Raw genomic sequence first — 19,598 nt, forward strand, 5'->3', positions numbered from 1 at the left:
TTCAGGCAGAAGTCATTCTAGATAACAATCAGTGCGGGATCCTCCGTGTATTTTACACAGCCCATGGCAGGGGACATCCATCCACTCGTTTAGAGCAACTGATGTTTTATGCTGGCAATTTAGGTTTATTTAAAGAACTGATTTGAAAACAGGTGAGACAGACTGATTAGATATATTATGTATGTTGGCTTTGTTTTTCTAGGCCTGAATTTTTCACATTTCAATTAAGTGTAGGTCAAGTATCAGGCAGATTCTTCCCTGGGCTTCAAATGTGATAAAGCTGCTTCTTATTTTTAAGAAGGCCGTTGCAATCCTGCATTTATTTTACACCTCAGTGCATGTCTGACACACAAGCACACACACCCATACACACACACACACACACACACACACACACACACACACACATCAGCAAACACACAAACACATAATTAGAGCACATTTAACACTCAAATAAAGCTTTAACTACTAATTCATAACTAGGGTATTTTTTTAATAAGTATTGTTTCTTGGTCTCTAATGGGGAAACATTGTTCAATGTGAGTTCTCTGGTTTGTTGTAGGGCAGTGAATGTTCACTTGTTGGCAATGATATAGAAATGGGGAGTAAGCGTTTAAAAGTTTTTATAGCAGGTAGGCAGAGTCTGAGTGTGGAATTTAAGAATAAGAAATTGGGGAATTTCCTCTTTGTTTCTTCATTTCAACCTCCTAATAATTCATACGTATTTTCCAAAAGTCTCTCAGAAATCAAGGACTAGGTCAATCCACATATCAGTGAACCATAGCAGAATGCAATTCTGAATTTCATACAAACAGTCATAAAATCAAAAAGACAGGTGCTGGGGTTTTGGCTCAGCACTAGAGTGCTGGCTTTGCACTTTCAAAGGTCCTGAGTTGGATCCCCAACACCATATGTGAAAGGAATGAATGAAGCAATGCATGAGTGTATGATGAATGAATGAAAGGTATAAGGAGGAGGAGGAAGAGGAGGAGGAGGAGGAGAAATAGAAGAAGATGATGAGTAATTTGACAGAATGGAAAAAGGGGAGCAGAGTGAGTTTAAAGTGTGGTTTCCAATTCCCAAACTTTAAATTACAGCAGATGGGATAGAGAGAGAAGATGGGAGGGCAGAAGAGGGGGGATAGTAGAGGATAGAAAAGGAAGCAGAATACAACAGTTACTAATATGGCATGTTGTAAAAATGTGGATGTGTAAACAATGTTATTGTGCAACGTGTATATGGGGTATAAATGGGAGTTCATAACTCACTTGAATCTAATGTAGGAAATATGATATCTCAAGAGCTATGTAATGTTTTAAGCAACCAATATAAAAAAGAGGTCTTCATTTTTCTTTGTAGTTGAGATCTCCTGTTTCCATGACATGTTTCGTTGTGTTCTCTCCTTTGGTCCTCCCATGCTCTAGTTATTCTGATATGGAAAAACTTGCTGATATGCCCAACCAGTCTGTAAATCAGTGACAATTTTTCATTAAGCCTAAAGTCACTTGACATTTGCTACAGTCATACTAAATACACTTCTTTGTTGGGAGTTTAAAATATATTTCCATCAGCTAGATTACAAGTACCTAGAACTCCCATTCTTGTTTATATAATAGTGGCTTCATCAGATTAAATGCTGTACTCTGGAATAAAATAAAATCGGAATAATTTACTCATAAGATTCCTAGGTAAACCAATTTATTTACAAAATACTATCTTAAGAATAATAGTTTCATTGAGCTTCAATTGGAGCCAAAGTATAGTCAGTTACTGAAGTAAAAGCAGTTACTTACAAACTAAAAATGAGAGATAAGTCCAATTACATTTGAAGAGAGAGCAACAGCATGAGGTTTCTTGTTTGGTTCTGGATGTTGAGTAACAGGCTTATTTGCAGGTGGAAGGAACCCTTCAGGGAACTCACTTGTACTTTCAGAATGCGGGTGTAGAGGGCTGAATTCCAGCTCTTGGGAGAAGATTGTGACGAAAACCCCCTCCCTGCATAGTCATTTCCCATTGGAAATGGAGTGGGTGGCAGGCCTGGTGCAAAATGGTCTCCAGGTTCCCATACACGAATCCTGGGAGAGGTGGAGGAAAAAAAAGGTCCTCTTCTCATGTACTGACTCCTTGGGTCAACTGGAAACAAGGCACCTCTGACTGGAGGGAAAGGTGCCAACACAGAGCCAGAGCCAGTTGCTTGGTTTTCAGCATGGAGAGGTGATTCAGGCACATCAGAGTCCCTGAGTTCGACTATGGTCTCCTTGCTACTGGATTGCCTTGGTAAAGACGTAGGCCCATCCCATTTATCCAAAGGAGGCATATTAGGAGTTCTGTGTTCTGCTGGTCCCGATGGTCTACCACAATTTGAGTAAAACCCATCTTGCCTTTGTAGAGGAAGACGTGGATCAGAAGACTATGGTTGGCCTGGTGGAGGGATCATCAGCCTGCTGGCCTGTTCCCCTGGAGGAGAGAGGGGCCCATTCTGAGAAGGTGCTCTCTGAAAATCAGTGAAGGTACCACAGCTGGATTCTCTTCCTTTACTGCTAGTCGCATGGTCCAGAGCATTCTCCAGGGCCCCTTGACCCTCTTCCTCCTCCCACTGGAGTGAAAGGTGAGAGTGTGAGTGGACCACTCTTTTCAAAATGAGGAGGTCTCCTTTCCGATGAAGGCTGACCTATTGGTGAGGGCCCATTTGGAGAAGGCTCTCTGCCCATTGCTGAGTTGGAAACATCCAGTGCATCATAGGGATCTTTTTCTACAAGTTCAAATCTAAGCTCCTTCTCAGTTAATTTTTGACTGTTGCGCGCATTTTGTTTCCTGAAATAACTGAGGTTTCTTTCAGCAATCCGAGCTGCCAACTCACTAGCATGTGCTTCTTTCTCAGAGGAAATAATCTTCCCCAGACAGGAATGAGTGGTTCTCTGCAATTCTTCTTCAAGACATTGGGCTCTCTTTCTGTAGGTCTCCAGCTCTTCCATTGTATGGCTCAACTTTTCTTCGACTTTGGAAAGTTTCTCCTCTTGCTCCTCCCGGGAGTTTTTCTCCACTCTTAATTTCCTGTGCAGTTTCATCATATTTTCTTGATAGCGTTCCACCATGACTTTAAAGTTCTTCTGTAGGGTCTCATTCTCACTTTGCAGCTGTGCATTTTCTGACTGCAAGGATGACTGTTCAGTCTGCAGACTTTTAAGGTGTTCTGTAAGGTCTTCCGTGGTTTTCGCCACTTCAGATGAGAAAGTACATTTCTGATTTCTTCCTCCTGCCAAGATTTCTAAGGAGGCCTTTAGCTTAGCACCATAAACCAGGTTCCTCAAAGCTCCTTTGGATTCATCCTCCAAGTGAGCACCAATTTCTGGTTCACTCGTCCTTCCCAATTCCAGGTGACCACCATCCCTTCTCCAAGCTCCCAGGCTTGGAGAAGACCTATCCTTCATCTTCAGCAAGCATACACTCAGAGACTCCATGTGATTTTCTGTGTCCCTTAGAACTTGTTCTCCAGCGACTTTAGAGTCCTCTAATGTGATTTTTGCTTTATATTGGACACCTCCTTGTTCCCTCTGTGCTTCAGCTTCTCCTTGTATTGTTGGTCTCTGCGTTTGCGGAAGTTGGGATCCTTCATTCAAAACCTCTTTCATTGCCAGCTTCAGTTCTTCCTCATTGACTTGAAAGAGTCTCCAGTTTGTTTTAGCTTCAGCTATTTGTGATCTGAGGGATTCAGCTTCACCTTGGAGGGACTGTATCCTTCTTGATAGATGCGCCATCGTTTCATCCTGTTGACCATGTTTAGCCTTCTGTGATTTGAGCTCTTCTTCCAGAAAGAGCATTTCAACGCCATGGCTGGATTCGGACCTATGCAGCTTTTCGTAGGTTGCCTCCAGATGTTGTGCTTCCCTTGAACCCTTCTCAAACCTGCAATCCTTTAAAGATGAATCTAAGCCTTCATGTTCTTTCTCAACAAGGCTAACGTTCTCAAGAAGTCCACATTTTTTTTCAATAAGTCCAGCAAGATTTAGAGCCAGTTTTTTTTCTCTTCCCACGTACAGCCTGCTTCCAACCGACCGAAAACTTCTCCAGAAAAGTGAGAGAACAGCAAAAAATCCAAGAGCTGTACACATCACCAACTCCCAAGGAAAGCCATAAGAAAGATGGCCTGGCTTCATGTCTTCGGACAATGCTGCCACAACCCTGGGTGCTTCTTCCAGAACCACCCACTAGTATGGCTGAGAGGCAGCCCTTGGCTCCTCCATCACGCCAAGACGGCTTTGGCTCTTGCCACCACAACCTCAGCCTGCCCAGGCAGGCCAACACAGGCTGTGGACACTCAGGTGTTTGGTCAGGAACTCCAACCTGCACCAGGCAACGGAGCAGACCACTGTGATCCCCTTCAGGGGCTGAGCGTATGGCGGGTGCTGGGCGTATGGCGGTAGGAGCCATGATCAAGGGCTCCCAGGAGCCTTGTTGTGCTCAAGTGCCCATCGGGGGAGTCTTGTCCCCTTCCCTACCCAGTGCATCCTCAAGTTCCACAGGTTTAGGTCCCTCCCACTCCAGCCAGAGAGAATTCCTCTCCATGCCACCCACCCCTTGATTTGGTTTAGGCCAGGCCAAGGCGGGGCTAAGTAGGAAGATTCCATCCAGTCATAATAACATTCAGTTTGATGTCACTCAAATTCTAAAGCTTTCTAAACTGTGTTCCAACAGCTTTAATGGCCTATATTGGTCTTTGTGTCCTTTGCCTTTTGTTTTAGTGACTCAGTCCTTTCCCTGCCCTTGTGCTCTCCCTATTTCCTTCCTTCCTTGCTTCCTTCCTCCCTTCCTGGTTATTCTCCTTTTCTTCTTCCTTCTTTTCTACCTCCCTCCATCCCTCCAACTTTGCCTCCCTCCCTTCCAACTTTCCCTCTCCTTTCCCTCCATTTTCTTTTCTTGCAAGTGTTTGGGGTGAAAGTCCATGGCAGGCCATCCCCAACCTAGGCAAGGTCACTGCCACTGAGCTACAACATCCCCAGACCTGCTGCCACTTCCTATGCAAGTAATCTGAATTACCTCTAAAGAGAAACTCTCACATTAGTCTACTTTCAAAGTAATTTCAGAAGAGTTGCTAACATGGGCACAAGTCAGTTCTGAGAAGTCATTTTTGAAAAGCACGGCACAGCTAATGTTTGAAAAAAGAAGGAGTTGAAAACTTTAGTTGGTTTTCATGTCAGCATTTCTAGATTAGTATTTGTTGAAAATTCTTCAAACTCTTCTTTCAGATGTTTTTTTTTTTTTTTGGTATTTTCATGGGCTTGAAAACATCTAAGGAAGCTGGCTGGTCCTTAAAAATATATAGCCAAGAGAAGGATGGATGTGACTCTCTGAAATGGATGTAACTCCTGGACATTAATTATATTGTTGATGTTAAGACAAAGAGTTCATGGCTTGATGTACAAAAAGGACATCCCAACATATTGTTTTCCTCCCAAGTTAACACTTGACTAGTTGATGATTCACATATGAGGTTCGAAGGAGAAGATGCACAAGTAATCACTGGTTTTGTAAGCGTGCAAGTTCCAAGCCCATAGGCCACCATGCATGATTAGACCTGTTGTTATTTACACTTACATGGCCAGAGCTGTTTCACTGTCTAAAAGTTGCCAAATGAGAGTAGCTTGTTTTCCTCTCCAGGACCTGTATCGAATGACCAGCTCTCAAGTGGACTTCCCTGAGCCTTTTCAGTAACTGAACATGCGAGTCCAAAACACTTTAGTCCTACTACTAAGAAGGATACTCACTGTAACACTGTTTTTCTGACCATTAAATGGACAATAATAACACCCTGGAGTGCAAAGGACAGTACTCAGTGAAGAAGTACTGCCTGTTGGTGCATGACACTTCTCTAGTTTTTACGGGCCATGTGGAGGAATCAGCCCAAACACCTTGAAATAGCACTCAATTCATAGTTTACTTAAGGACACATGTGGCTTAGGGAGAACTTTTTTCCTCTGATAGTGTTTCTTCAAACGAGACGAGAGTCCAAAAGAAGGTATTGAGAACGCTAAGTAAAATGGCTGTGCTTCTTAGACTTGGCAGGATTCATCATTACATGTAACAATGTTTGTCACTGCCTTTGGACCTAACACGTATCAGTGTAGATGAACAGAGGCACAGTAAGAAAGAAAGCTTGCATAAAACACCGAGGAGAAGGGGCTAAGCTGCCTTACTAGGTTTCCTTTTTTCACTCTGGTGGCACTTTCTGTTGTCTGCATGAACAGAGTTTCCAAGTGCTTTCCCACTTTGCCGGCCTCTCTGTTATTCATACAGTTGAACTACCAGGGAGAGATGGATCAGTTTACCACCTGTGAGGCCTTTTCTTCCACATTTTCTGCCCATTGCATGCTTTTGTTTTTTTCAGCTCTTCCTACAAGCCCCCCTAATCCTGATCTCTCCTTAGTCCTTATGATTTCTTTAAGTGTCCCCTTTGCTCCTGTTCATGGAGTCATGTGTACAGATATTATACCTGGTTCTATTGAACTCTACTTAATTCTTTCTCACCTCTGTGCTCCTTTTACCAATTCACTCCTCAACACTTACTGTAACCCTTTGAATTTTTTGTCCATTCTCATTTAAAAAACTCTTTAAAAATTGAGCCATCTCGCATGCAGATACAGTCTTCTTGATCTACTATTAATCTCCCACTACTGACCTTGTAAGTTATTGAAATGTACACTTCCAGACCGTTTTCAGATTTTTGATTTCTGTATATCTATCTGTCTATCTATTTACAGACATAACATGGTATTCTGAAATTATCGTTCTGCTTTTGGAGCTCTACATTGTGTTTTTCAGAAGCAGGCCTCTTACACAGAGATGAATCCATGTTACCGAGATTGAGTTCAAACCAGTATGTGCACTGTGATTCCCATTACATTGTTCTACCTACTAATGGACAGTTAAGTTATATCCAGACCTCACCCCCTCCCCCATTAAGTAAAACCCCTGTGGAGAGACATGTAGATGCCTTTATGAACATATTGATAATTTTTCATGGCAGTGTTTTCCAAAAACCAGTTAGTAAAATCAATTTATTCCTTTGCAGCCGGAAATTACCTTCATTCCAGTTTACTGGTATAAGAACCGCAGTATATCAGCAACTATTCACTAATAGTAGTTCAGGCAGAAGTCATTCTAGATAACAATCAGTGCGGGATCCTCCATGTATGTTACACAGCCCATGGCAGGGGACATCCATCCACTCGTTTAGAGCAACTGTTGTTTTATGCTGGCAATTTAGGTTTATTTAAAGAACTGATTTGAAAACAGGTGAGACAGACTGATTAGATATATTATGTATGTTGGCTTTGTTTTTCTAGGCCTGAATTTTTCACATTTCAATTAAGTGTAGGTCAAGTATCAGGCAGATTCTTCCCTGGGCTTCAAATGTGATAAAGCTGCTTCTTATTTTTAAGAAGGCCGTTGCAATCCTGCATTGATTTTACACCTCAGTGCATGTTTGACACACAAGCACACACACCCATACACACACACACACACACACACACACACATCAGCAAACACACAAACACATAATTAGAGCACATTTAACACTCAAATAAAGCTTTAACTACTAATTCATAACTAGGGTATTTTTTTAATAAGTATTGTTTCTTGGTCTCTAATGGGGAAACATTGTTCAATGTGAGTTCTCTGGTTTGTTGTAGGGCAGTGAATGTTCACTTGTTGGCAATGATATAGAAATGGGGAGTAAGCGTTTAAAAGTTTTTATAGCAGGTAGGCAGAGTCTGAGTGTGGAATTTAAGAATAAGAAATTGGGGAATTTCCTCTTTGTTTCTTCATTTCAACCTCCTAATAATTCATACGTATTTTCCAAAAGTCTCTCAGAAATCAAGGACTAGGTCAATCCACATATCAGTGAACCATAGCAGAATGCAATTCTGAATTTCATACAAACAGTCATAAAATCAAAAAGACAGGTGCTGGGGTTTTGGCTCAGCACTAGAGTGCTGGCTTTGCACTTTCAAAGGTCCTGAGTTGGATCCCCAACACCATATGTGAAAGGAATGAATGAAGCAATGCATGAGTGTATGATGAATGAATGAAAGGTATAAGGAGGAGGAGGAAGAGGAGGAGGAGGAGGAGAAATAGAAGAAGATGATGAGTAATTTGACAGAATGGAAAAAGGGGAGCAGAGTGAGTTTAAAGTGTGGTTTCCAATTCCCAAACTTTAAATTACAGCAGATGGGATAGAGAGAGAAGATGGGAGGGCAGAAGAGGGGGGATAGTAGAGGATAGAAAAGGAAGCAGAATACAACAGTTACTAATATGGCATGTTGTAAAAATGTGGATGTGTAAACAATGTTATTGTGCAACGTGTATATGGGGTATAAATGGGAGTTCATAACTCACTTGAATCTAATGTAGGAAATATGATATCTCAAGAGCTATGTAATGTTTTAAGCAACCAATATAAAAAAGAGGTCTTCATTTTTCTTTGTAGTTGAGATCTCCTGTTTCCATGACATGTTTCGTTGTGTTCTCTCCTTTGGTCCTCCCATGCTCTAGTTATTCTGATATGGAAAAACTTGCTGATATGCCCAACCAGTCTGTAAATCAGTGACAATTTTTCATTAAGCCTAAAGTCACTTGACATTTGCTACAGTCATACTAAATACACTTCTTTGTTGGGAGTTTAAAATATATTTCCATCAGCTAGATTACAAGTACCTAGAACTCCCATTCTTGTTTATATAATAGTGGCTTCATCAGATTAAATGCTGTACTCTGGAATAAAATAAAATCGGAATAATTTACTCATAAGATTCCTAGGTAAACCAATTTATTTACAAAATACTATCTTAAGAATAATAGTTTCATTGAGCTTCAATTGGAGCCAAAGTATAGTCAGTTACTGAAGTAAAAGCAGTTACTTACAAACTAAAAATGAGAGATAAGTCCAATTACATTTGAAGAGAGAGCAACAGCATGAGGTTTCTTGTTTGGTTCTGGATGTTGAGTAACAGGCTTATTTGCAGGTGGAAGGAACCCTTCAGGGAACTCACTTGTACTTTCAGAATGCGGGTGTAGAGGGCTGAATTCCAGCTCTTGGGAGAAGATTGTGACGAAAACCCCCTCCCTGCATAGTCATTTCCCATTGGAAATGGAGTGGGTGGCAGGCCTGGTGGAAAATGGTCTCCAGGTTCCCATACACGAATCCTGGGAGAGGTGGAGGAAAAAAAAGGTCCTCTTCTCATGTACTGACTCCTTGGGTCAACTGGAAACAAGGCACCTCTGACTGGAGGGAAAGGTGCCAACACAGAGCCAGAGCCAGTTGCTTGGTTTTCAGCATGGAGAGGTGATTCAGGCACATCAGAGTCCCTGAGTTCGACTATGGTCTCCTTGCTACTGGATTGCCTTGGTAAAGACGTAGGCCCATCCCATTTATCCAAAGGAGGCATATTAGGAGTTCTGTGTTCTGCTGGTCCCGATGGTCTACCACAATTTGAGTAAAACCCATCTTGCCTTTGTAGAGGAAGACGTGGATCAGAAGACTATGGTTGGCCTGGTGGAGGGATCATCAGCCTGCTGGCCTGTTCCCCTGGAGGAGAGAGGGGCCCATTCTGAGAAGGTGCTCTCTGAAAATCAGTGAAGGTACCACAGCTGGATTCTCTTCCTTTACTGCTAGTCGCATGGTCCAGAGCATTCTCCAGGGCCCCTTGACCCTCTTCCTCCTCCCACTGGAGTGAAAGGTGAGAGTGTGAGTGGACCACTCTTTTCAAAATGAGGAGGTCTCCTTTCCGATGAAGGCTGACCTATTGGTGAGGGCCCATTTGGAGAAGGCTCTCTGCCCATTGCTGAGTTGGAAACATCCAGTGCATCATAGGGATCTTTTTCTACAAGTTCAAATCTAAGCTCCTTCTCAGTTAATTTTTGACTGTTGCGCGCATTTTGTTTCCTGAAATAACTGAGGTTTCTTTCAGCAATCCGAGCTGCCAACTCACTAGCATGTGCTTCTTTCTCAGAGGAAATAATCTTCCCCAGACAGGAATGAGTGGTTCTCTGCAATTCTTCTTCAAGACATTGGGCTCTCTTTCTGTAGGTCTCCAGCTCTTCCATTGTATGGCTCAACTTTTCTTCGACTTTGGAAAGTTTCTCCTCTTGCTCCTCCCGGGAGTTTTTCTCCACTCTTAATTTCCTGTGCAGTTTCATCATATTTTCTTGATAGCGTTCCACCATGACTTTAAAGTTCTTCTGTAGGGTCTCATTCTCACTTTGCAGCTGTGCATTTTCTGACTGCAAGGATGACTGTTCAGTCTGCAGACTTTTAAGGTGTTCTGTAAGGTCTTCCGTGGTTTTCGCCACTTCAGATGAGAAAGTACATTTCTGATTTCTTCCTCCTGCCAAGATTTCTAAGGAGGCCTTTAGCTTAGCACCATAAACCAGGTTCCTCAAAGCTCCTTTGGATTCATCCTCCAAGTGAGCACCAATTTCTGGTTCACTCGTCCTTCCCAATTCCAGGTGACCACCATCCCTTCTCCAAGCTCCCAGGCTTGGAGAAGACCTATCCTTCATCTTCAGCAAGCATACACTCAGAGACTCCATGTGATTTTCTGTGTCCCTTAGAACTTGTTCTCCAGCGACTTTAGAGTCCTCTAATGTGATTTTTGCTTTATATTGGACACCTCCTTGTTCCCTCTGTGCTTCAGCTTCTCCTTGTATTGTTGGTCTCTGCGTTTGCGGAAGTTGGGATCCTTCATTCAAAACCTCTTTCATTGCCAGCTTCAGTTCTTCCTCATTGACTTGAAAGAGTCTCCAGTTTGTTTTAGCTTCAGCTATTTGTGATCTGAGGGATTCAGCTTCACCTTGGAGGGACTGTATCCTTCTTGATAGATGCGCCATCGTTTCATCCTGTTGACCATGTTTATCCTTCTGTGATTTGAGCTCTTCTTCCAGAAAGAGCATTTCAACGCCATGGCTGGATTCGGACCTATGCAGCTTTTCGTAGGTTGCCTCCAGATGTTGTGCTTCCCTTGAACCCTTCTCAAACCTGCAATCCTTTAAAGATGAATGTAAGGCTTCATGTTCTTTTTCAACAAGGCTAACTTTCTCAAGAAGTCCACATTTTTTTTCAATAAGTCCAGCAAGATTTAGAGCCAGTTTTTTTTCTCTTCCCACGTACAGCCTGCTTCCAACCGACCGAAAACTTCTCCAGAAAAGTGAGAGAACAGCAAAAAATCCAAGAGCTGTACACATCACCAACTCCCAAGGAAAGCCATAAGACAGATGGCCTGGCTTCATGTCTTCGGACAATGCTGGCACAACCCTGGGTGCTTCTTCCAGAACCACCCACTAGTATGGCTGAGAGGCAGCCCTTGGCTCCTCCATCACGCCAAGACGGCTTTGGCTCTTGCCACCACAACCTCAGCCTGCCCAGGCAGGCCAACACAGGCTGTGGACACTCAGGTGTTTGGTCAGGAACTCCAACCTGCACCAGGCAACGGAGCAGACCACTGTGATCCCCTTCAGGGGCTGAGCGTATGGCGGGTGCTGGGCGTATGGCGGTAGGAGCCATGATCAAGGGCTCCCAGGAGCCTTGTTGTGCTCAACTGCCCATCGCGGGAGTCTTGTCCCCTTCCCTACCCAGTGCATCCTCAAGTTCCACAGGTTTAGGTCCCTCCCACTCCAGCCAGAGAGAATTCCTCTCCATGCCACCCACCCCTTGATTTGGTTTAGGCCAGGCCAAGGCGGGGCTAAGTAGGAAGATTCCATCCAGTCATAATAACATTCAGTTTGATGTCACTCAAATTCTAAAGCTTTCTAAACTGTGTTCCAACAGCTTTTATGGCCTATATTGGTCTTTGTGTCCTTTGCCTTTTGTTTTAGTGACTCAGTCCTTTCCCTGCCCTTGTGCTCTCCCTATTTCCTTCCTTCCTTGCTTCCTTCCTCCCTTCCTGGTTATTCTCCTTTTCTTCTTCCTTCTTTTCTACCTCCCTCCATCCCTCCAACTTTGCCTCCCTCCCTTCCAACTTTCCCTCTCCTTTCCCTCCATTTTCTTTTCTTGCAAGTGTTTGGGGTGAAAGTCCATGGCAGGCCATCCCCAAGCTAGGCAAGGTCACTGCCACTGAGCTACAACATCCCCAGACCTGCTGCCACTTCCTATGCAAGTAATCTGAATTACCTCTAAAGAGAAACTCTCACATTAGTCTACTTTCAAAGTAATTTCAGAAGAGTTGCTAACATGGGCACAAGTCAGTTCTGAGAAGTCATTTTTGAAAAGCACGGCACAGCTAATGTTTGAAAAAAGAAGGAGTTGAAAACTTTAGTTGGTTTTCATGTCAGCATTTCTAGATTAGTATTTGTTGAAAATTCTTCAAACTCTTCTTTCAGATGGTTTTTTTTTTTTTTGGTATTTTCATGGGCTTGAAAACATCTAAGGAAGCTGGCTGGTCCTTAAAAATATATAGCCAAGAGAAGGATGGATGTGACTCTCTGAAATGGATGTAACTCCTGGACATTAATTATATTGTTGATGTTAAGACAAAGAGTTCATGGCTTGATGTACAAAAAGGACATCCCAACATATTGTTTTCCTCCCAAGTTAACACTTGACTAGTTGATGATTCACATATGAGGTTCGAAGGAGAAGATGCACAAGTAATCACTGGTTTTGTAAGCGTGCAAGTTCCAAGCCCATAGGCCACCATGCATGATTAGACCTGTTGTTATTTACACTTACATGGCCAGAGCTGTTTCACTGTCTAAAAGTTGCCAAATGAGAGTAGCTTGTTTTCCTCTCCAGGACCTGTATCGAATGACCAGCTCTCAAGTGGACTTCCCTGAGCCTTTTCAGTAACTGAACATGCGAGTCCAAAACACTTTAGTCCTACTACTAAGAAGGATACTCACTGTAACACTGTTTTTCTGACCATTAAATGGACAATAATAACACCCTGGAGTGCAAAGGACAGTACTCAGTGAAGAAGTACTGCCTGTTGGTGCATGACACTTCTCTAGTTTTTACGGGCCATGTGGAGGAATCAGCCCAAACACCTTGAAATAGCACTCAATTCATAGTTTACTTAAGGACACATGTGGCTTAGGGAGAACTTTTTTCCTCTGATAGTGTTTCTTCAAACGAGACGAGAGTCCAAAAGAAGGTATTGAGAACGCTAAGTAAAATGGCTATGCTTCTTAGACTTGGCAGGATTCATCATTACATGTAACAATGTTTGTCACTGCCTTTGGACCTAACACGTATCAGTGTAGATGAACAGAGGCACAGTAAGAAAGAAAGCTTGCATAAAACACCGAGGAGAAGGGGCTAAGCTGCCTTACTAGGTTTCCTTTTTTCACTCTGGTGGCACTTTCTGTTGTCTGCATGAACAGAGTTTCCAAGTGCTTTCCCACTTTGCCGGCCTCTCTGTTATTCATACAGTTGAACTACCAGGGAGAGATGGATCAGTTTACCACCTGTGAGGCCTTTTCTTCCACATTTTCTGCCCATTGCATGCTTTTGTTTTTTTCAGCTCTTCCTACAAGCCCCCCTAATCCTGATCTCTCCTTAGTCCTTATGATTTCTTTAAGTGTCCCCTTTGCTCCTGTTCATGGAGTCATGTGTACAGATATTATACCTGGTTCTATTGAACTCTACTTAATTCTTTCTCACCTCTGTGCTCCTTTTACCAATTCACTCCTCAACACTTACTGTAACCCTTTGAATTTTTTGTCCATTCTCATTTAAAAAACTCTTTAAAAATTGAACCATCTCGCATGCAGATACAGTCTTCTTGATCTGCTATTAATCTCCCACTACTGACCTTGTAAGTTATTGAAATGTACACTTCCAGACCGTTTTCAGATTTTTGATTTCTGTATATCTATCTGTCTATCTATTTACAGACATAACATGGTATTCTGAAATTATCGTTCTGCTTTTGGAGCTCTACATTGTGTTTTTCAGAAGCAGGCCTCTTACACAGAGATGAATCCATGTTACCGAGATTGAGTTCAAACCAGTATGTGCACTGTGATTCCCATTACATTGTTCTACCTACTAATGGACAGTTAAGTTATATCCAGACCTCACCCCCTCCCCCATTAAGTAAAACCCCTGTGGAGAGACATGTAGATGCCTTTATGAACATATTGATAATTTTTCAAGGCAGTGTTTTCCAAAAACCAGTCAGTAAAATCAATTTATTCCTTTGCAGCCGGAAATTACCTTCATTCCAGTTTACTGGTATAAGAACCGCAGTATATCAGCAACTATTCACTAATAGTAGTTCAGGCAGAAGTCATTCTAGATAACAATCAGTGCGGGATCCTCCGTGTATTTTACACAGCCCATGGCAGGGGACATCCATCCACTCGTTTAGAGCAACTTATGTTTTATGCTGGCAATTTAGGTTTATTTAAAGAACTGATTTGAAAACAGGTGAGACAGACTGATTAGATATATTATGTATGTTGGCTTTGTTTTTCTAGGCCTGAATTTTTCACATTTCAATTAAGTGTAGGTCAAGTATCATGCAGATTCTTTCCTGGGCTTCAAATGTGATAAAGCTGCTTCTTATTTTTAAGAAGGCCGTTGCAATCCTGCATTTATTTTACACCTCAGTGCATGTTTGACAGACAAGCACACACACCCATACACACACACACACACACATACACACACACACACACACATCAGCAAACACACAAACACATAATTAGAGCACATTTAACACTCAAATAAAGCTTTAACTACTAATTCATAACTAGGGTATTTTTTTAATAAGTATTGTTTCTTGGTCTCTAATGGGGAAACATTGTTCAATGTGAGTTCTCTGGTTTGTTGTAGGGCAGTGAATGTTCACTTGTTGGCAATGATATAGAAATGGGGAGTAAGCGTTTAAAAGTTTTTATAGCAGGTAGGCAGAGTCTGAGTGTGGAATTTAAGAATAAGAAATTGGGGAATTTCCTCTTTGTTTCTTCATTTCAACCTCCTAATAATTCATACGTATTTTCCAAAAGTCTCTCAGAAATCAAGGACTAGGTCAATCCACATATCAGTGAACCATAGCAGAATGCAATTCTGAATTTCATACAAACAGTCATAAAATCAAAAAGACAGGTGCTGGGGTTTTGGCTCAGCACTAGAGTGCTGGCTTTGCACTTTCAAAGGTCCTGAGTTGGATCCCCAACACCATATGTGAAAGGAATGAATGAAGCAATGCATGAGTGTATGATGAATGAATGAAAGGTATAAGGAGGAGGAGGAAGAGGAGGAGGAGGAGGAGAAATAGAAGAAGATGATGAGTAATTTGACAGAATGGAAAAAGGGGAGCAGTTTAAAGTGTGGTTTCCAATTCCCAAACTTTAAATTACAGCAGATGGGATAGAGAGAGAAGATGGGAGGGCAGAAGAGGGGGGATAGTAGAGGATAGAAAAGGTAGCAGAATACAACAGTTACTAATATGGCATGTTGTAAAAATGTGGATGTGTAAACAATGTTATTGTGCAACGTGTATATGGGGTAAAAATGGGAGTTCATAACTCACTTGAATCTAATGTAGGAAATATGATATCTCAAGAGCTATGTAATGTTTTAAGCAACCAATATAAAAAAGAGGTCTTCATTTTTCTTTGTAGTTGAGATCTCCTGTTTCCATGACATGTTTCATTGTGTTCTCTCCTTTGGTCCTCCCATGCTCTAGTTATTCTGATATGGAAAAACTTGCTGATATGCCCAACCAGTCTGTAAATCAGTGACAATTTTTCATTAAGCCTAAAGTCACTTGACATTTGCTACAGTCATACTAAATACACTTCTTTGTTGGGAGTTTAAAATATATTTCCATCAGCTAGATTACAAGTACCTAGAACTTCCATTCTTGTTTATATAATAGTGGCTTCATCAGATTAAATGCTGTACTCTGGAATAAAATAAAATCGGAATAATTTACTCATAAGATTCCTAGGTAAACCAATTTATTTACAAAATACTATCTTAAGAATAATAGTTTCATTGAGCTTCAATTGGAGCCAAAGTATAGTCAGTTACTGAAGTAAAAGCAGTTACTTACAAACTAAAAATGAGAGATAAGTCCAATTACATTTGAAGAGAGAGCAACAGCATGAGGTTTCTTGTTTGGTTCTGGATGTTGAGTAACAGGCTTATTTGCAGGTGGAAGGAACCCTTCAGGGAACTCACTTGTACTTTCAGAATGCGGGTGTAGAGGGCTGAATTCCAGCTCTTTGGAGAAGATTGTGAAGAAATCCCCCTCCTTGCATAGTCATTTCCCTTTGGAAATGGAGTGGGTGGCAGGCCTGGTGGAAAATGGTCTCCAGGTTCCCATACACGAATCCTGGGAGAGGTGGAGGAAAAAAAAGGTCCTCTTCTCATGTACTGACTCCTTGGGTCAACTGGAAACAAGGCACCTCTGACTGGAGGGAAAGGTGCCAACACAGAGCCAGAGCCAGTTGCTTGTTTTTCAGCATGGAGAGGTGATTCAGGCACATCAGAGTCCCTGAGTTCGACTATGGTCTCCTTGCTACTGGATTGCCTTGGTAAAGATATAGGCCAATCCCATTTATCCAAAGGAGGCATATTAGGAGTTCTGTGTTCTGCTGGTCCCCATGGTCTACCACAATTTAAGTAAAACCTATCTTGCCTTTGTAGAGGAAGACGTAGATCAGAAGAATATGGTTGGCCTGGTGGAGGGATCATCAGCCTGCTGGCCTGTTCCCCTGGAGGAGAGCGGGGCCCAGCCTGAGAAGGTGCTCTCTGAAAATCAGTGAAGGTACGACAGCTGGATTCTCTTCCTTTACTGCTAGTCTCATGGTCCAGAGGATTCTCCAGGGCCCCTTGACCCTCTTCCTCCTCCCACTGGAGTGAAAGGTGAGAGTGTGAGTGGACCACTCTTTTCAAAATGAGGAGGTCTCCTTTCCGATGAAGGCTGACCTATTGGTGAGGGCCCATTTGGAGAAGGCTCTCTGCCCATTGCTGAGTTGGAAACATCCAGTGCATCATAGGGATCTTTTTCTACAAGTTCAAATCTAAGCTCCTTCTCAGTTAATTTTTGACTGTTGCGCGCATTTTGTTTCCTGAAATAACTGAGGTTTCTTTCAGCAATCCGAGCTGCCAACTCACTAGCATGTGCTTCTTTCTCAGAGGAAATAATCTTCCCCAGACAGGAATGAGTGGTTCTCTGCAATTCTTCTTCAAGACATTGGGCTCTCTTTCTGTAGGTCTCCAGCTCTTCCATTGTATGGCTCAACTTTTCTTCGACTTTGGAAAGTTTCTCCTCTTGCTCCTCCCGGGAGTTTTTCTCCACTCTTAATTTCCTGTGCAGTTTCATCATATTTTCTTGATAGCGTTCCACCATGACTTTAAAGTTCTTCTGTAGGGTCTCATTCTCACTTTGCAGCTGTGCATTTTCTGACTGCAAGGATGACTGTTCAGTCTGCAGACTTTTAAGGTGTTCTGTAAGGTCTTCCGTGGTTTTCGCCACTTCAGATGAGAAAGTACATTTCTGATTTCTTCCTCCTGCCAAGATTTCTAAGGAGGCCTTTAGCTTAGCACCATAAACTAGGTTCCTCAAAGCTCCTTTGGATTCATCCTCCAAGTGAGCACCAATTTCTGGTTCACTCGTCCTTCCCAATTCCAGGTGACCACCATCCCTTCTCCAAGCTCCCAGGCTTGGAGAAGACCTATCCTTCATCTTCAGCAAGCATACACTCAGAGACTCCATGTGATTTTCTGTGTCCCTTAGAACTTGTTCTCCAGCGACTTTAGAGTCCTCTAATGTGATTTTTGCTTTATATTGGACACCTCCTAGTTCCCTCTGTGCTTCAGCTTCTGCTTGTATTGTTGGTCTCTGCGTTTGCGGAAGTTGGGATCCTTCATTCAAAACCTCTTTCATTGCCAGCTTCAGTTCTTCCTCATTGACTTGAAGGAGTCTCCAGTTTGTTTTAGCTTCAGCTATTTGTGATCTGAGGGATTCAGCTTCACCTTGGAGGGACTGTATCCTTCTTGATAGATGTGCCATCGTTTCATCCTGTTGACCATGTTTAGCCTTCTGTGATTTGAGCTCTTCTTCCAGAAAGAGCATTTCAATGCCATGGCTGGATTCGGACCTATGCAGCTTTTCGTAGGTTGCCTCCAGATGTTGTGCTTCCCTTGAACCCTTCTCAATCCTGCAATCCTTTAAAGATGAATCTAAGCCTTCATGTTCTTTTCCAACAAGGCTAACTTTCTCAAGAAGTCCACATTTTTTTTCAATAAGTCCAGCAAGATTTAGAGCCAGTTTTTTTTTTCTCTTCCCACGTAAAGCCTGCTTCCAACCGACCGAAAACTTCTCCAGAAAAGTGAGAGAACAGCAAAAAATCCAAGAGCTGTACACATCACCAACTCCCAAAAAAAGCCATAAGAAAGATGGCCTCGCTTCATGTCTTCGGACAATGCTGCCACAACCCTGGGTGCTTCTTCCAGAACCACCCACTAGTATGGCTGAGAGGCAGCCCTTGGCTCCTCCATCACGCCAAGACGGCTTTGGCTCTTGCCACTACAACCACAGCCTGCCCAGGCAGGCCAACACAGGCTGTGGACACTCAGGTGTTTGGTCAGGAACTCCAACCTGCACTAGGCAAAGGAGCAGACCACTGTGATCCCCTTCAGGGGCTGAGCGTATGGCGGGTGCTGGGCGTATGGCGGTAGGAGCCATGATCAAGGGCTCCCAGGAGCCTTGTTGTGCTCAACTGCCCATCAGGGGAGTCTTGTCCCCTTCCCTACCCAGTGCATCCTCAAGTTCCACAAGTTTAGGTCCCTCCCACTCCAGCCAGAGAGAATTCCTCTCCATGCCACCCACCCCTTGATTTGGTTTAGACCAGGCCAAGGCGGGGCTAAGTAGGAAGATTCCATCCAGTCATAATAACATTCAGTTTGATGTCACTCAAATTCTAAAGCTTTCTAAACTGTTCCAACAGCTTTTATGGCCTATATTGGTCTTTGTGTCCTTTGCCTTTTGATTTAGTGACTCAGTCCTTTCCCTGCCCTTGTGCTCTCCCTATTTCCTTCCTTGCTTGCTTCCTTCCTCCCTTCCTGGTTTTTCTCCTTTTCTTCTTCCTTGTTTTCTACCTCCCTCCATCCCTCCAACTTTGCCTCCCTCCCTTCCAACATTTCCATCTCCTTTCCCTCCATTTTCTTTTCTTGCAAGTGTTTGGGGTGAAAGTCCATGGCAGGCCATCCCCAAGCTAGGCAAGGTCACAGCCACTGAGCTACAACATCCCCAGACCTGCTGCCACTTCCTATGCAAGTAATCTGAATTACCTCTAAAGAGAAACTCTCACATTAGTCTACTTTCAAAGTAATTTCAGAAGAGTTGCTAACATGGGCACAAGTCAGTTCTGAGAAGTCATTTTTGAAAAGCACGGCACAGCTAATGTTTCAAAAAAGAAGGAGTTGAAAACTTTAGTTGGTTTTCATGTCAGCATTTCTGGATTAGTATTTGTTGAAAATTCTTCAAACTCTTCTTTCAGATGGTTTTTTTTTTTTTTGGTATTTTCATGGGCTTGAAAACATCTAAGGAAGCTGGCTGGTCCTTAAAAATATATAGCCAAGAGAAGGA

This window comes from Callospermophilus lateralis, unplaced genomic scaffold (assembly GCF_048772815.1).
Source record: "Callospermophilus lateralis isolate mCalLat2 unplaced genomic scaffold, mCalLat2.hap1 Scaffold_2506, whole genome shotgun sequence".
Taxonomy (NCBI): domain Eukaryota; kingdom Metazoa; phylum Chordata; class Mammalia; order Rodentia; family Sciuridae; genus Callospermophilus; species Callospermophilus lateralis.